Genomic DNA, 14,322 nt, shown 5'->3' with positions numbered 1-14,322 from the left:
TTTGTCAGTAAAAATAAGAAACAGTCGGTTCAGGTCGAGTTAGTTAGTTAAAATAATAAACGGACGATATAAAGCAGAACAGAAGAGGGCATTAAGCTCATTCTATTATAGACTCGTTGTAAGTCGATGAATAATTACTTTCTCTCGATCAATTTGTATTTCTTTAGCTGCCAGTATACATATATATATTTAAAGACTCTTCAGATTTAAATACTGAGAGAAAGCGATTAAAGTACCCCTTATAGTGGCCCTTCATACTTAAATACTGATGAATAGGATTAAAATATGGGTCAGTAGAATACAAGCGTTTATATTTTAAGCTGAAAGAGCAGAGGATTTTTGTTTGACAAGGAACTGCGAATCAAAACATTAATCATCTTTCGTTTGTAGAAAAGTATAACTTTTCTAATTAATCTAAAATTTTGGCAATTATTACAATAAATGACTGTACCAATGCCACATGCAAAGTAACTGTACAATAACAGAGAAATGTAGGCAATTAAAGATTAGAAATGATATAAATGTATCGTTTCAAATTTGCGTCAATTCGATATCGAGATCTGCACTTATCTATCTCTGCAATTTCTTCCAGGTATATTTCGATTCACGAGAACGACAGTTCAAGTGGAGCATTTAACGTGAATTGTACGAGGCGTTTATAAATTTAATTGCGACGCACGGATCTTACAATTGCGGAGTGTCTTCGGTTCATGAAAGATTCAAAACTATTCCGTTGCGTTAATAAATGCATAACGGGTGTACCGTCGCAAGTGTTATCACTTGCACGTTTCGCGCGTACCCTTTGTTAGAAAAGACAGCATCTTCGCGAGTGCATCTCGGAAGAAAGGGAAATTACCACGCGGTTAGACGGTATCGCGCATTAGCATTCCGGGGACGTTTTCCGCGGCATGTACAATTTAACACCTCCACGGTCCCATTACATCACGTCACACTCTGCCTAGTTGCCGTAATTCTATAAATGTGGATTTGAATACGCCCCGGTATTATACGGACACCTGTTAGTTTTACGCTACGCCACGGAACAATGTGTAATATCTCATTCAGAAGTAAAGCCACGAACAGCTTTCAATTTTCTCCATCCAATGGCAAAAATATTGATCGTACGAGAAGAAGAAATAGAAGCTTGCGTCAAATATCAAAATATCTACTACTTCTCTTCTACTTTTCTCCCTTTCCTTTTTCTACTTTTAAATCGTACAACAACGAAATGGATTTTATTTTAAAAGCACTTCTAAGATAAAATATCCTGAACCTCGTTGCAAGGTATTTGCTTCAGAAAAATCGAGCCATCGCAAGGTATTCGAACGGACAGATAACTAGCCGTGGAAATTGTACAATTCGAAATCCGGTACATCGAATAAGCGGTAACATTTCAACAGGCGGGATTTCACTCGTCTCGAGCGTCCCGCGTCCGTTCCACGTGTCATTTCATTTAAAAATGGGACACGATTTCCGTGCCACTCGTGATTTCGCGAGGGCAGACGGTGAATAGCTATCGGGCCGCCTTTCGCCCGTTCCGTATCCACGAGACGATAAGAGTTCCCGAGTTCTAGAGAGAGAGAGAGAGAGAGAAAGAGAGAGAAATCCGTCGTCCTCGGCTCTCGAATCCGCAGAAAGAAAGTTTCTCCGCCCGCGTTAAGAAAAGAGACAAAGCTGCAGCTGGAGATTTCCCCGTGACGCAGAATCGACGTCGAATCGTCTCGGCGAATTTAAAGGGGAAAAGAAACTTTTCATAAAACGACGAGAAACGCAACGGCGACAATGGTACCCGCCGATTTCTTTCCATCTTTTTGCCTCCTCTCTGCCCCCCTCTTTTTTCTTTTTTTCGAATTCCTGTCGTTCTGGTGTTACCCGACGCCAAACATTGCCGTCGATCTCTCCTACTTTTAATTAAACTTCCAAGGGATCGAAAAGAAAGGGTGGAGGGTACGAGGGAGGATACCAGGAAGGAGAGAGTGGTCCCGATCGTTGGTCGATCTCTGGATTTTCCAAATGTTTCACGAATTCTGTTCGAACCCTGTTCCTTTAAGTGAGCCAACGTTTTCGTTGGAAATTCTTCTCCATGTTACGCTTTTGATGGCACGATGAACGTTGAATAACTGCACGAGTGTCGAACTAGATACGTGCAATTATTTGATAGTGGATGAGATGCTCGTATCTGATTAATTTCGAGCTGAATTTCCAGCGAGCTTTTGACGATGACAGCAATAACGAGACTTATGATTGCACGAAAATTACATATATCGAAATTTAACGACGAAAAAATAGAGAAACTCGATTCTTTGGATCTTCCAGAACATCGATAAGAAAACAGTGTACAGTGGAATGTAAAACCAATTTAGTGTACACAGAAATGTAATTGAGAGAACTACAAATTTGAAAATCGATCACTCCTTCACCTGCAATTTCCAGCAGTCCCAATTATGGCCGCCAGCGTGACCTTGATCCATCCGATCCCTCGTTATCCCTCCCGCAGAGAGCGCCGCGGTAAAAAGAGAGTCACGTGCTCGGAGCGTGTCCACCGTTTCCGGTCCCCTTGCGTTCAATCTCTCGATTGGGCTCGATTCCAGCGCGGGTGCGCGCTCGTTTGCATCCCGAATCAGGGACGGGGGAACGCGAGCCGGGTAAAACGGACGAGTTGAAAAGCGATCGGACCGGGAGAGCCCAGAGGCCACGAAGGCTCGTCAGACCGGTCGGATATTTTAATGGAAGCATCAACTTAAGATATTTCGCCGGACGAGACCGCCGTTGGCGTGCTGCTCGAGTGTTCATAATGAGATGTTAATGGAGTGGCCCACGGGAAAAAAATTGCGGCCGTCACATCAGGCTATCGACAGCCACCTTACCCTTTCTATCTTACCCACCTCTTTTTTTACCTTTTTCTATCTCTCTCTCTCTGCCTCTCTCACTCTCTCCTCTTGGCTTCCGCCCGTCGATCGCCTCTTCCCTTTCGTACCCGGCCGAATTTCACCACGTCAAAGAGCAGGACAAGCCTTCTCGGCCCTTCTAATCTATTTTGTCTATCGCAGAAGACCTCTGGTTCGACCCACCGCGACGAAGAGGAACGCTTCGACGAATCAACTCTACATGCATACGTACAGAGTGTTCTATTTGAATTTACTCTTGAGAAGGCATCTATCGAGTTGCTGATGAAGCTTAGAAACGTTTTAGACATTCGTCTTAATCGATGCAAAAAACACTTGCTCCTTATTAATACTGTTACAAACTTAACTTGTTTAGAAGATCATTAAAAAGAGATATTTCCATCTCAGTATTGTAATAAATTTCTCAGAAATCGTTCGATTCAATATCAGCGTCGTGGCTGACATTAACAGTTTCGAAAGCATTCGTCGTGGTGGATTAAAACGGTGCACCCCGTATACGAGGATCCCAAAACTCACCCCCAGCGATCAGACGATCCGATTAGCGAATAACTCTGCATTGGATCGAGCGATTCTTCTGGATAGGTGGTCGTGGACCCGACACATCGGTCGGGAACAGGGCTGCGGGAACCGGAAATCTCGATCGGCGGGTATTCGTGACCCAAAAACGTTAAGCCGGGAGCGTCTTACATAATTGGCAGTGGATCAAGAAACTCTTGGAGCGGCAGCCACTCCGCAGTCATTAGGCCTTCCATTAGCACGCTATGGGTTAGTCATTAGAACACGCTGTCGGGGATGTAAACGGGTCTCTTCGAATCCCAGACATTATTGGACGTTGTTAGAGCAGGCTGAATGATGTCATTACAGGGATTCTGATATTTTGATTACTTAAGATGTCTCCACTGTTTGACTGCTTCGATCAACGATCAGCAACTCTTTCAGTAGCTATTGCTGGCGATTTTTCTTTAATTCAAGGTATTATTTTATTCATTTAGTTTACTATGCGCGTTGCTGTAATGATTTTCTGTCAAGGGACGTTTTTTGACGAGGTGTCTCTATTTGTATAGTTGCTCACTGGTTTTCTGTCATCGAAGTGTTCTCGTGAAACTTGCATTACTTTAAAACATTAATTCTTCCAGTATGAATTTATTCTTGCACTAATTTAGGGCGATACCTAAAATATTCATCGCTGGAGCAACGCACAGTTGAAGTATCCCCGATAAACGAATAGAAAGTGCATATGCGCAACACTTTCGCGAGCGCAAAGTGAAAAGAATCGTCAGTGGAAAGAACCAAACGCCTTCCCTCGCTAATACGCAAATTCCGGTTCCGTTTCGAACGAAACCGGTGGAGGATCGCGCGGCAGTCGCGCTCGCGAGAGGTGCATTTTAAAGGAACAGCTCGCGGAAAAAAAAAAGAAACGAGACGCAATAGAAAATGGGTCAATGCAATCTTACGGAAGCAGCCACGTGCTACGTTTATTATTGTAGAAGCACGTACCAAGATTGCATTGACCCGTTTCCCGTTCTCGTTTCCCTTCTCTGTAGCCGCCATTAAAGACGAAACAAAAAAAAAAAAAAAAAGAGGACGAAATATGCGTACACAATCTATATGTAACGAGAGGAGAAAAATGTACCTCTCGCGTACACCGATTCTTCGAAATTACTAAGCGTGCTCAATAGCCGATACTTTTGTAACAAAATAATGCACCCCCTCGAAGCGCGGAACGGTTCTATCAAAAGGAGTGCCTCGTAGAAAGGAAACTTCGCCGAGCTACGAAAACTTTTCTCCGCTTTGCTACCCCGTTTTTGCCGCTAAGTCATACAAACAGCTCGTCGCTAAGCTTCGCGCGCGCAGAAAAAAAAAGGAAGGAAAGAAAAAATGGAAAAAACGCGAGAGCGGGGGATGAAAAAAATTCCCGACTAGCTAATGGATTAATTTTTTCCTTGCCTTTCGTTGCTGGAAAATGGAAGGTCTTTAAAACCGAGGACAGACGATTTCGCGAGGTGAAATTAGAGGGACAGGCCAGCGGAGCCAGCCGATGAAGCGACATCCTCTGGTTCCTTTTACGGATACATACTCTCAACTGTCCAGTTTAAGAGCCGCAACCACTCGATTTCCGTCGACGGGAATAGCGTTTGCCCCCCACGGTTGTGCCGACACGCAGTTACGCGATGATCGAGCCAATGCGAAATCGAAAACTGTCACGGCTGAAAATTGACGTTCCCCCCCTGGACGATCTTGCTCCTTTTCTCTCCGAGAGAAACACGGTGGGGGCGACTTGTTCGGGTGAAAACCGATAAAACGTCGGGAGAAAATTCTTGTGAAATTAATCGTACGTGGAGAATTTGTTGGCGATTCTCTTCGTGTGCACGACGTCGATCGTAATTATTTATTGTTGGATGTTTTACCTGAGTGATAATGTAAACAGCTGATTGCGAGTATGCGAATAATGTGCGAGTAAGAGAGCGACTGCAAAACCATTCGAATATAAGAACAGATAATTAGTATGCGAAGACACAGTGAATATGTGTGCGTATGCGTGGTTTTTAAGCAACTTTAATTTCAAAGCCAAATTATCGTTTCCTTAATTTTCTCTCTTCACCACCCTCCAATAATACCTTTGAAAATAACGCGAGTGGGCGATCGAAAGACGACTGAAAAAATTCGGAATATACAGTGGGAGCGATAAAAATCACACGAGGCTGTTAGCGACAAGAGAGTAGAATACGTGGCATTTGCAGGAACGTAATATCGAGGTAAGCGCGAGAGACGGTTTCTCTGGTTCCCAGCGACAGTCGCTTTCTGCCGCGACCGATATAAATCATGTAGGACACTCTGTAACCGGGCTCAAAAAATGGACGCGGTCTCCCTGCACTGTGAAATAGGGTACTTCTGGTGCCGCTGTACACAACTCTGAATACGCCGCGGTTGCATCTACGCCATAATGGCAACTCTCGAAAGAAAACGGCAAGGATGCACTTTTGAAGGTTGTGGACTCTAAGAGCATCCGCGAGTCTAGAGGGGAACGCGGTGGTGGTCGATCCAACCGGATCTACTTAGGTGTACCTGGCATACATCGTGTCCCGTTTCAATCTAAAAATCGGTACGCGTGTCAGAAGAATCTGAATTGACGAAATTGACAAGAACGTGCGCCTTCTCTTCGAGAAATCAGCCATTTTCTTAGAAATTACCATTTTGTACCTTTGCTGACGACAGATCTGTTGTAAAAAAAATATATTTTCGAACATGTCCAATTTTGTATTCTATTCTTTTAAATAAAGAAGAAATAATATTGTAACGTGAATATATTGTAATACTCAGGCATAATTAAAAGCAGAAGTAACGGAATCACTTAGGAAGGATCGATTACAAAATGGCCGCTCACGTTCCAACACTGATAACCTTATTCTTCCGACAGTTTCACAAATTCACCATTCCAGTGAACAAGATCCGAACTTCCTTCGTAGCAAACTTGAGGATCGATCGAAACGCACTTTGGAACGGTGAAATTCAACCCCGCCTCGGTGCGGTTCCGAAAAAGAAATCAATTTATCTATTAACCAGCGTCAGACGAGGAAGTTTTGATAGCGATTGCTTGCTCTACAAAGGCATCGGAGGCTATCCGTTAAGAAAACTTTAGTCGTGGCCTTTGTCATCATCCGGTTGAAGCGGTAAAACACCTCTTTCCCTACGTTCCCAGCCCACACCCCCCTCCAACCCCCTTTCTTTTCCCTACTCCTTTCTTTCGTTCCGGTTTTTTGCGCGTAGGTTGCAGCCAAGATGTCGTTCTGCACCTGACGTCGGCCACGCCGAGGAAGTTTTTGCTGGCGAGGCGAGCGACGAATAAGAGGAGATTTTGCGGGGATAAAACTGCGACGGCAGGGAAGGTCGAAAGTTTCGTTCGAGGGGGTTGGAGAGGACCGCCATCGCCTCCGTGTCGCGAGATTCGATTTCAATAGATTCGTCGACCCACTTGCGTGAAAAACCGTACAAATGTCGTGATCCGGAAAAGATGGAGGGGTCAAGCGCGAGGTGGGAAATGTTAATATCCTCTGACTGATGCCCCCTCGTTTTTCTTGCACCGCTTGTGAAGAGTCTCTTCCGTTTATTAGTGGCGGCGGAAGTTTATTGCTTCTCGACCTTTATTCTTCTACCGCCGTGACATATTTGATATAACGTTCGAGTGAGAATACTGTTATGAACTGCTGTTATGAATTAGTGTTGGCGAAGAAATAGTTATCGATCCTGATAGACAGACGATCGACAACGACGAACAGTCAGCTGATACTGAGATCTGTCAGAAAGACAAACGTCTCACTAATATACGATGGTTGTAAATTATTCATTGATAAAAGTGTTTCAAATAATTGATTTAACCATAGTTGTACAAAATGATTGGAATAATCGAGCTGTGCAAAAGAAATTGCAGATCCGAATTGAAAATGAAAATAAATATCTGTCTACCCCTTTATAGGTTTAATGGTACAATCTTCCACCTAATTATTTCGAACAGCTCGTGTACACACGCGCAACTAAAGACCTTTTGCGCGGCTAATAGACGTATAAACGTAAGCAGTGATTCTGGTTCCACTAGCTTTGCTAATACAATCGCGAGGCACGGCTGACCTACCGCTGAGTCTATCTACTGTGTGGTCGACTACTGTGGTCGTATCACTTCTTATTGGATGGTCGATGCCAAGCGTTTCTTGAACGAACCCAACATCAATTTGCTGTCCACAATTATTGTTCTTCACTTAAACAACATTCTCTGGCGTATTTTTTAAATAAATGATGTATACATATTCTTCAAGCAAAGGCGCAAAATCGTTCGAAAAATGAAAGAATACAATCGCTAATAATTGATTTTATAATCAGTATGCATTATAAAATTGGGAACAATTTAATACGTGATAAATCTACAATTTTGTATCGACCCATTTAGCGTATGAAACCCAACCTAATGACACTTAATAAAGCAAGCTGGATTTTATTCTGTAAGAAGGGTGGCATATTATACTTTATTACTTTTTCTATCTGACGGAACTAAAATGGCCGTGTAAATTTTCCTCGAGGCAAAGGCTTAGCCCGTTTTATTCCGCGCAGCTTTACGTGTCATCTTGTTACCGAAGGCAGCTTCGACTAAAGTACATCCAACGTGAAGCGTGCAGAGAGAGATTGAAAAAATAACTTCACGGAACTTCGTGCAACATTATCACGCCGGCGCTGTTACCACTGGGACGAGATCAAAGACAAGCAAAAGCAATAATAACGTCGTCTAACCCAACCGTTTTATTTCCACGTCTTTTCGCGCTTCATCTGCGCTTTACAAATGGCGATAAGCGAGCGAAGTCGCGTACGAAGGCTCGCGTTCCAGAATCTGGGGACGAAACAGAATAATGCGAGGAAATTGAGGAAAGAAAAAAATAAATAGGAAATCTCTAGTCGAGTAAAATCTGATGCGATTAATTTTTTACTAATTTTTGCTCCTTTTATAGTATGATAGTCAGAATATTATCAGGCGTTTAACGCTCACTCGAGTACGACCACGGAATAACAGCAACAGAATTACTTAGAAACCACTTGGAGTGAATAAAAGTTTCGACCATGGTAATTTGGCATTCAAGAAGTAAATTTCATGCAGATGGTATTTAATACCGCGAGATCTCTTAACTCGAAGAGAGTGCTTTGATACGAATGGAAATTAGTATTCTCTTTGCCTCGCGCATCCTAGTTGATATTTAAAGTTGCTTTCCCTTTGTCCCGCCAATTAATTACCGACAACCGCTTCACTTTTATTCCCGCGTCCACATTTCCTAAGCTATCGATATACAACCGCGGGGGCAAAATATTTGCGGCATCACGAATTGAGGGGAAAAGGCGGAACAAGCTTCACGAATATTTAAGTGTACACGTTCTAGCCACTTCGCCGTTGAGGAGCTTGACTTTCTAAATTATAAACCACTTTAAATTCCCACCGAAGTGCTTGTAGTATCATCAAAGGTTAAAAGAGGTTCTATAAGGCCCGCTGAAACGCGTGTGCGGAAAATATAAAAATGAAGAATCGTCTTAAATATTTTATAATTACTTCCAACGAAATCGTTAGAAAGCTACACTTTTTCTAACTTCGAGTAATACGAAGCATCCCCTATACTCACGAAACATTGGAGATATCGAAATTTACTGTAAAAATTATGTAACTGGAACAAATTTATGATGCTTTAAATTCGACTCTCAACTTCGTGAACTGTTTTAACCCTTGCAATACAAATATTAACAAATAAACGAGGAATAAACGTCAAATATATTTTTCAGAGCTACTTCACCTTTAAAAAGTCAACGATTTACACTTCAGGATGGTTCTCACGATGCATAAAACTAAATACATCCAAACTCTAAGGTATTATGGCAACAATACGAATATTAACAAATAAACTAGGAATAAACGTCAAATATATTTTTCAGATCTACTTCACCTTAAAAAAGTCAACGATTTACACTTCAGGATGGTTCTCACGATGCATAAAACTAAATACATCCAAACTCTAAGGTATTATGGCAACAATACAAATATTAACAAGTAAACTAGGAATAAACGTCAAATATATTTTTCAGAGCTACTTCACCGTAAAAAAGTCAACGGTTTACACTTCAGGATGGTTCTCACGATGTGCAAAACTAAATACATCCAAACTCTAAGGTATTATCGCAACGCGACGGGGAAGTTCGTTCGAAGAACCAAAAGCAAAACTCCTCGAACGACGTAACACGATGGATCCAAAGCGCAAGAGGTGGGACTGATAATATTTTATAGTAATCGTCGGCGAAGTCGTTCGAAATAAGAAAGGGCAAGGGTGTACGTACTCCTGAAAACTTTCGAGACCGCCCTCGAAACGCTCCCCATCGGTCGATGTACCTCTTCGACCCGATGGAATTCGATTTCGACGAGATCGGCACCCGCTGCACGGAAACTTCCGGCGTTCCGCGATTATCGATGACTACGGCTCAAAAATCTGACTTTACGACGGCTGAGAAGTGGCCGCCGCGAATTTCCCCTTTACTTTCCAGCCACGTGTACTCGAGCCCATAGATCTCGCGAATCTTAACCAGGTGAACCGATCGGAGATTTATAAACGGTTCAACCGTTTAAGGATCAACGAGTATCGAGTTTAACCTCTTTCAGATGAAACGGCTAAACTGTTCGCGGACTCTGATATTCTTAGAAGTTAAACGCGTCACATATCACCATTTTAGAGCACGTTTGCGTTATCGTCCTCGTGGATATAATGCGATTAAAACGAGAACGAAATTGTAATTACTATTTCTGTACCAATCTCTGAAGAATCTTCTTCAATTTTCATTATCCAATTTCTGTTCAAATCATAAATGAAAATTTCGCAAAATTGCGTGCTATCACTCTTAATTAATCTTCTTCAGTCTTCTAAATTCTCCGTTTACAACCACGATTCTCAACAAATGAAACAGAAACAGTATAACGATTCATCCAAAAAAGAAATGTCCTCGCTCAACGTCCGTTTTTCAGCGATCCAGCAAGAACTACCCCAACATCGAGCGTCGCGACTCTTCCCTAACGATCTAAGTCTCGTAAAAAAAAATCTAGCTCGGTTATCACGAAGAAACGAATCTCTCAGCTCGACAATTTTCGCGCGCACGCGCGTCCTCTTCAATTTCAAGAAAGTTTGCTGAGATACCCCAGGACGCAGATCTCGCACGCATTCCGCTGTCAGCGAGCGGGAAAGTTGAGAAGAGAGAGAGAGAGAAGGCGAAGGAGTCGGGTTGTTCTCTGGGTCCTGAGGGAGAGGGCGAGCGCGGCGGGAAGCGGCGGAAGAAAAATGAACAAAGATAAGCCGCGTCGATGGAAGGGACGCGAGCCGACACGCTTGGAATTCATTTGATTTTCCGTTCACGGGACCGAAAAGAAACAAGTGGTACTCCGGGACGCCGATGCATCAAAGACAGTAGTGATATTGGAAACAGGAGCAAACTACCCTACCCTGCGAGCCCATCCCTGCCCAGCGTCGACTGTCTGCCGACGTCCACGCGATTCCACGGCTTCTACGACTCGCTCTTTTCACCCTTCGACCCCGACCCCTCGACCCGTGCCGCCCTGCGCGACAGCAGACCACGATTTTCTTCCATCCCGCCTGCTACCCGTTCCCCAGTCCCCGCTGTCTTTCTTGCCCGCCGTTTTCTCTCGTTCGAAAACTCACTGCCTCGAATGACCGTTCACGGGTCGGGTTTCTGTTTCGCGCGGAACGCTCGGAATAAATATGAACGCAACAAGTTTCGGCTCGCTCGATCGCGGGAGATTGAAACTGGAATCGACGTGGTTCGAATTTATCTTTTTCGTTTTCTTTTTTTTTTTACTTCGTAACGATAGATGGATTTGTTTACGACGACTCTTCGGGCTCGTTGATTACGTTTGAACTGCGAGAATGGAGGGAAATTGAATTTGAGGGGTGGAATCATAAATCTGCAGAGGTTCGCTGGGGTAAATGATACTTCGCGGTTTGTTTAGTTGTATTGGAGTTTGTTGCGAACCAGTGGGGATTGGTAAAGTTATTACAAGTTTTTACACTGTGTATATTTGAATTTCATAAATGTAATTTTGGTGATTGAGATTTTGTGGAGTATGATAAGTAAGCAATTTATGGTGCGTTTTGCATACTTGATATATGCGAAATATAGACACGTTGACGTGAATTTATCCCGCTTGACTTCAATTGTATGGTTTCGCCATATGAATTACAGGAAGAGAAATCCATCTCGTCGATGGAGATTCGAACCAATCGCCTGCTGGTGGACGGAAAACGCGGGGGGGAAATCGGTAAAACGCGTCGTCAAACGTGCAAGGAACATTTCCCAAAGCGGCGCGCGCGAAATATGCAGATCACGCTTTGTTTCACTTAAAAAAATAGCGAATATGTTGTAATCGACCCGGCGGGTCGTTTCGCGCGACACGGTCAACAGTGCCGAAGCGATGCGGGGTTCCTCTTTTAAAATTCCATCCGCGTGTTTTGCTCTTTACTTTTCAATCTCCTGTTTGAATTCGCAACTTGAAAATTTATTAAACCTGCGGGCGAAAAGACGATATTAACTCTTTCGTGACGCTCGTCTCTAAAAGGCGCATCTTATTGAATCCCCGCACGAGAAATTTCGCGCTGCGCAAACAGTGATTTTAATATTCCCCCCCGCAGTGCGCTGATGTTCGCCACGCGATTCATACGCGCTTAAATTTACGATACTTTTAACGCGCGACGGGTCACGGTCTCTGATGTCTCGGTTTTTACTCGCGACCCGTGTCGTTTCGGTTTTCAACGAAAATTTAACGTCCACTGTTTCAACGCGATTCTTCTAATGGCGAACGTAATCCAATTAGAAACGGTGCGTTTTAAATTTCACGTTGAAAAAGCTTCTCGTTATTTCCAGGCGCTGTTAAAGGTGTAAAAGCGGGCCCGTGGAACTTCTTAGATCTCGTTAAAGGAATTCAGTTAGGAATGCGAAATAAGGGGTGTAGATTACCTTCTTGAACGCAGTTTTGATGTAACACGAAACGAATTAACTGCGCTGCTAGCAGATTGCCCGCAATAATATTAGCACTCGCGCCTTTCGTGTTTTCTTCCCCTTTCTTTTTAGCGTTTATCCCCTCTGAACCAGGGCTGTAAAAAATACAACGCGATAAAATAAGCTTCGACTCTACATCTTATACCCCTCACCTTTCATTAACATATTTGTCATTCGTTACTTTGCACGAGTATTTTCCCTGTTTCGATCGTGATACTGTGCTTGCTACACTGCTTTAAATTACTAGCATTTAGATACGAGTATTACCTAATCCCTGAGTTGCGTGGGAAATAATAATCTGGGTCAGAAACGAATAATAGGATTTTTTAATGCTAGCAGTAATCCAATTAGAAGCACCATATTTTTAACCATATATATCTACATATACGTCACAGAAATTGCACATTATTCGAAGAAATTTTCTCTTGAAAAGAGAATATTAAAGCATGGACACTGTACTCGAAAGCTGTTTTTTTTTAAACCTCCGTCGAGATGAATTTAGAGAGTTTTTTGTTTCTTCATTTTGTAATCGTTTGTGCCCTATCATGGCGAGGGCGAGTGTCTAAGAATAAAGTCGATAAACCCCCTGCACACGGTCTCGAGGACTACGTCTTGGAATGTTATCCGTGACAACAAGATTCTCGATTAAAATTCCAATCGTGCCTTTTCGGGTCTTTCTCCGTCAGACTCGAGATGAGGCGTTAAATAAATCCGCCATTTCTTCCCTGCAGACATATGCATTCGAATTTTACTTATTCCCATAAACTCCTACATTCTTCGACAGATTTTGTTTAAGTTACTTTACCTTTTTTACTAAAATTATTATGTTTTTTTTTTATTATTATCGACTCGAACTGGAAAATAGGTTTTACAGGAGTTCTGACATGCAATTGTCTACGTAGAATCGATGCTATACTAGCAATTATATGGTATAACTGAACGTTAATCCCTAACGACGCTTTGGGACAACAGTAACTTCAGTTTCTATGTAGCTCGCGTTTCGACAAATATTATCTCAAAGTTTCAGACGAGACACGTTATACGTTACAGCCTATTGCGTGGATTTTCGCATCTAATTCGAGGAGGCGTTATCAAATTGTACATTCGCTTGAAATGCGATTTATATCTCGATTAATTCTATAATTCGAGAAAATAAAAATCTGAAATACCAAGTGTCTTTATAACCGAGCAAATTTTTTTTACAATGTTCGTTTGCAACGAAAGCCTAAGAAATATCAAATAGCAAGGTGCATGAGCGGTTGAAGAGGATGATGTGCATTTTCTTGTAGCGACCCCCCCTCTCTGGGGCCTTGTCCAAACGTTTGAATGGACTATGGGTATTGGGGGTGTCTTCGAGGCTAATACGAACGACCTAAGAAGACATTACTGCACGAATAGTGGATTTGAGCACAAATCAATAAAATATTCTAGACGCCTACGTACGTCTACGTCATTAATTCTGTTTCAATCCATGGGAATTCAAAAGTTAAATTTATTTATAATCGAAGAAAGTACTCTTTCTTTGATACATCCTTTTATACATTCTACATTTAATATTATAGATTTTTTTTGTTTTCCCAAGCATTCACGTAAACTCTTGTGCACAAAACTTTGCATATTCTCAACAATTGATTATTCGATAATATTCGCAATTACTCGAAAACATTCGCAATTATAAACATTCACACTCTCATTCTCTCATGTCTCACACTTCACAAATCAATATTTAAAATTTCTCATGAAAGCGATTAGAGAATTAATGTTCGAAAAAGAAGACAAACAATCTTCTCCTATTACGTAATAAATAATTTTTCATTACCGAAGGGATAATCAG

At 42.3% G+C, this 14,322-nt stretch overlaps 2 protein-coding genes across 4 annotated transcripts in view; one reads left to right on the top strand and one right to left on the bottom strand.

The window, feature by feature from the left end:
• LOC143423208 (uncharacterized) overlaps nucleotides 1-14,322 on the top strand; it is a 236,895-nt gene that overhangs the window by 161,026 nt on the left and 61,547 nt on the right. The window lies entirely within an intron of this gene.
• LOC143423206 (lachesin) overlaps nucleotides 1-14,322 on the bottom strand; it is a 191,846-nt gene that overhangs the window by 127,780 nt on the left and 49,744 nt on the right. For 2 of the 3 annotated variants that reach the window (XM_076894361.1, XM_076894359.1), the window contains exon 2: nucleotides 12,447-12,583. The exons of the other annotated variant lie outside the window; for it this stretch is intronic. The gene's annotated coding sequence lies outside the window, so the exon portion shown is untranslated. The remainder of the gene's footprint in view (nucleotides 1-12,446; nucleotides 12,584-14,322) is intronic. 3 annotated transcript variants of the gene reach the window in all.

The sequence above is a fragment of the Xylocopa sonorina genome, chromosome 4 (assembly GCF_050948175.1).
Source record: "Xylocopa sonorina isolate GNS202 chromosome 4, iyXylSono1_principal, whole genome shotgun sequence".
Classification (NCBI taxonomy): Eukaryota; Metazoa; Arthropoda; class Insecta; order Hymenoptera; family Apidae; genus Xylocopa; species Xylocopa sonorina.
The sequence above is the reverse complement of the archived record's forward strand: the minus strand, read 5'-3'. Positions and strand labels throughout refer to the sequence as shown.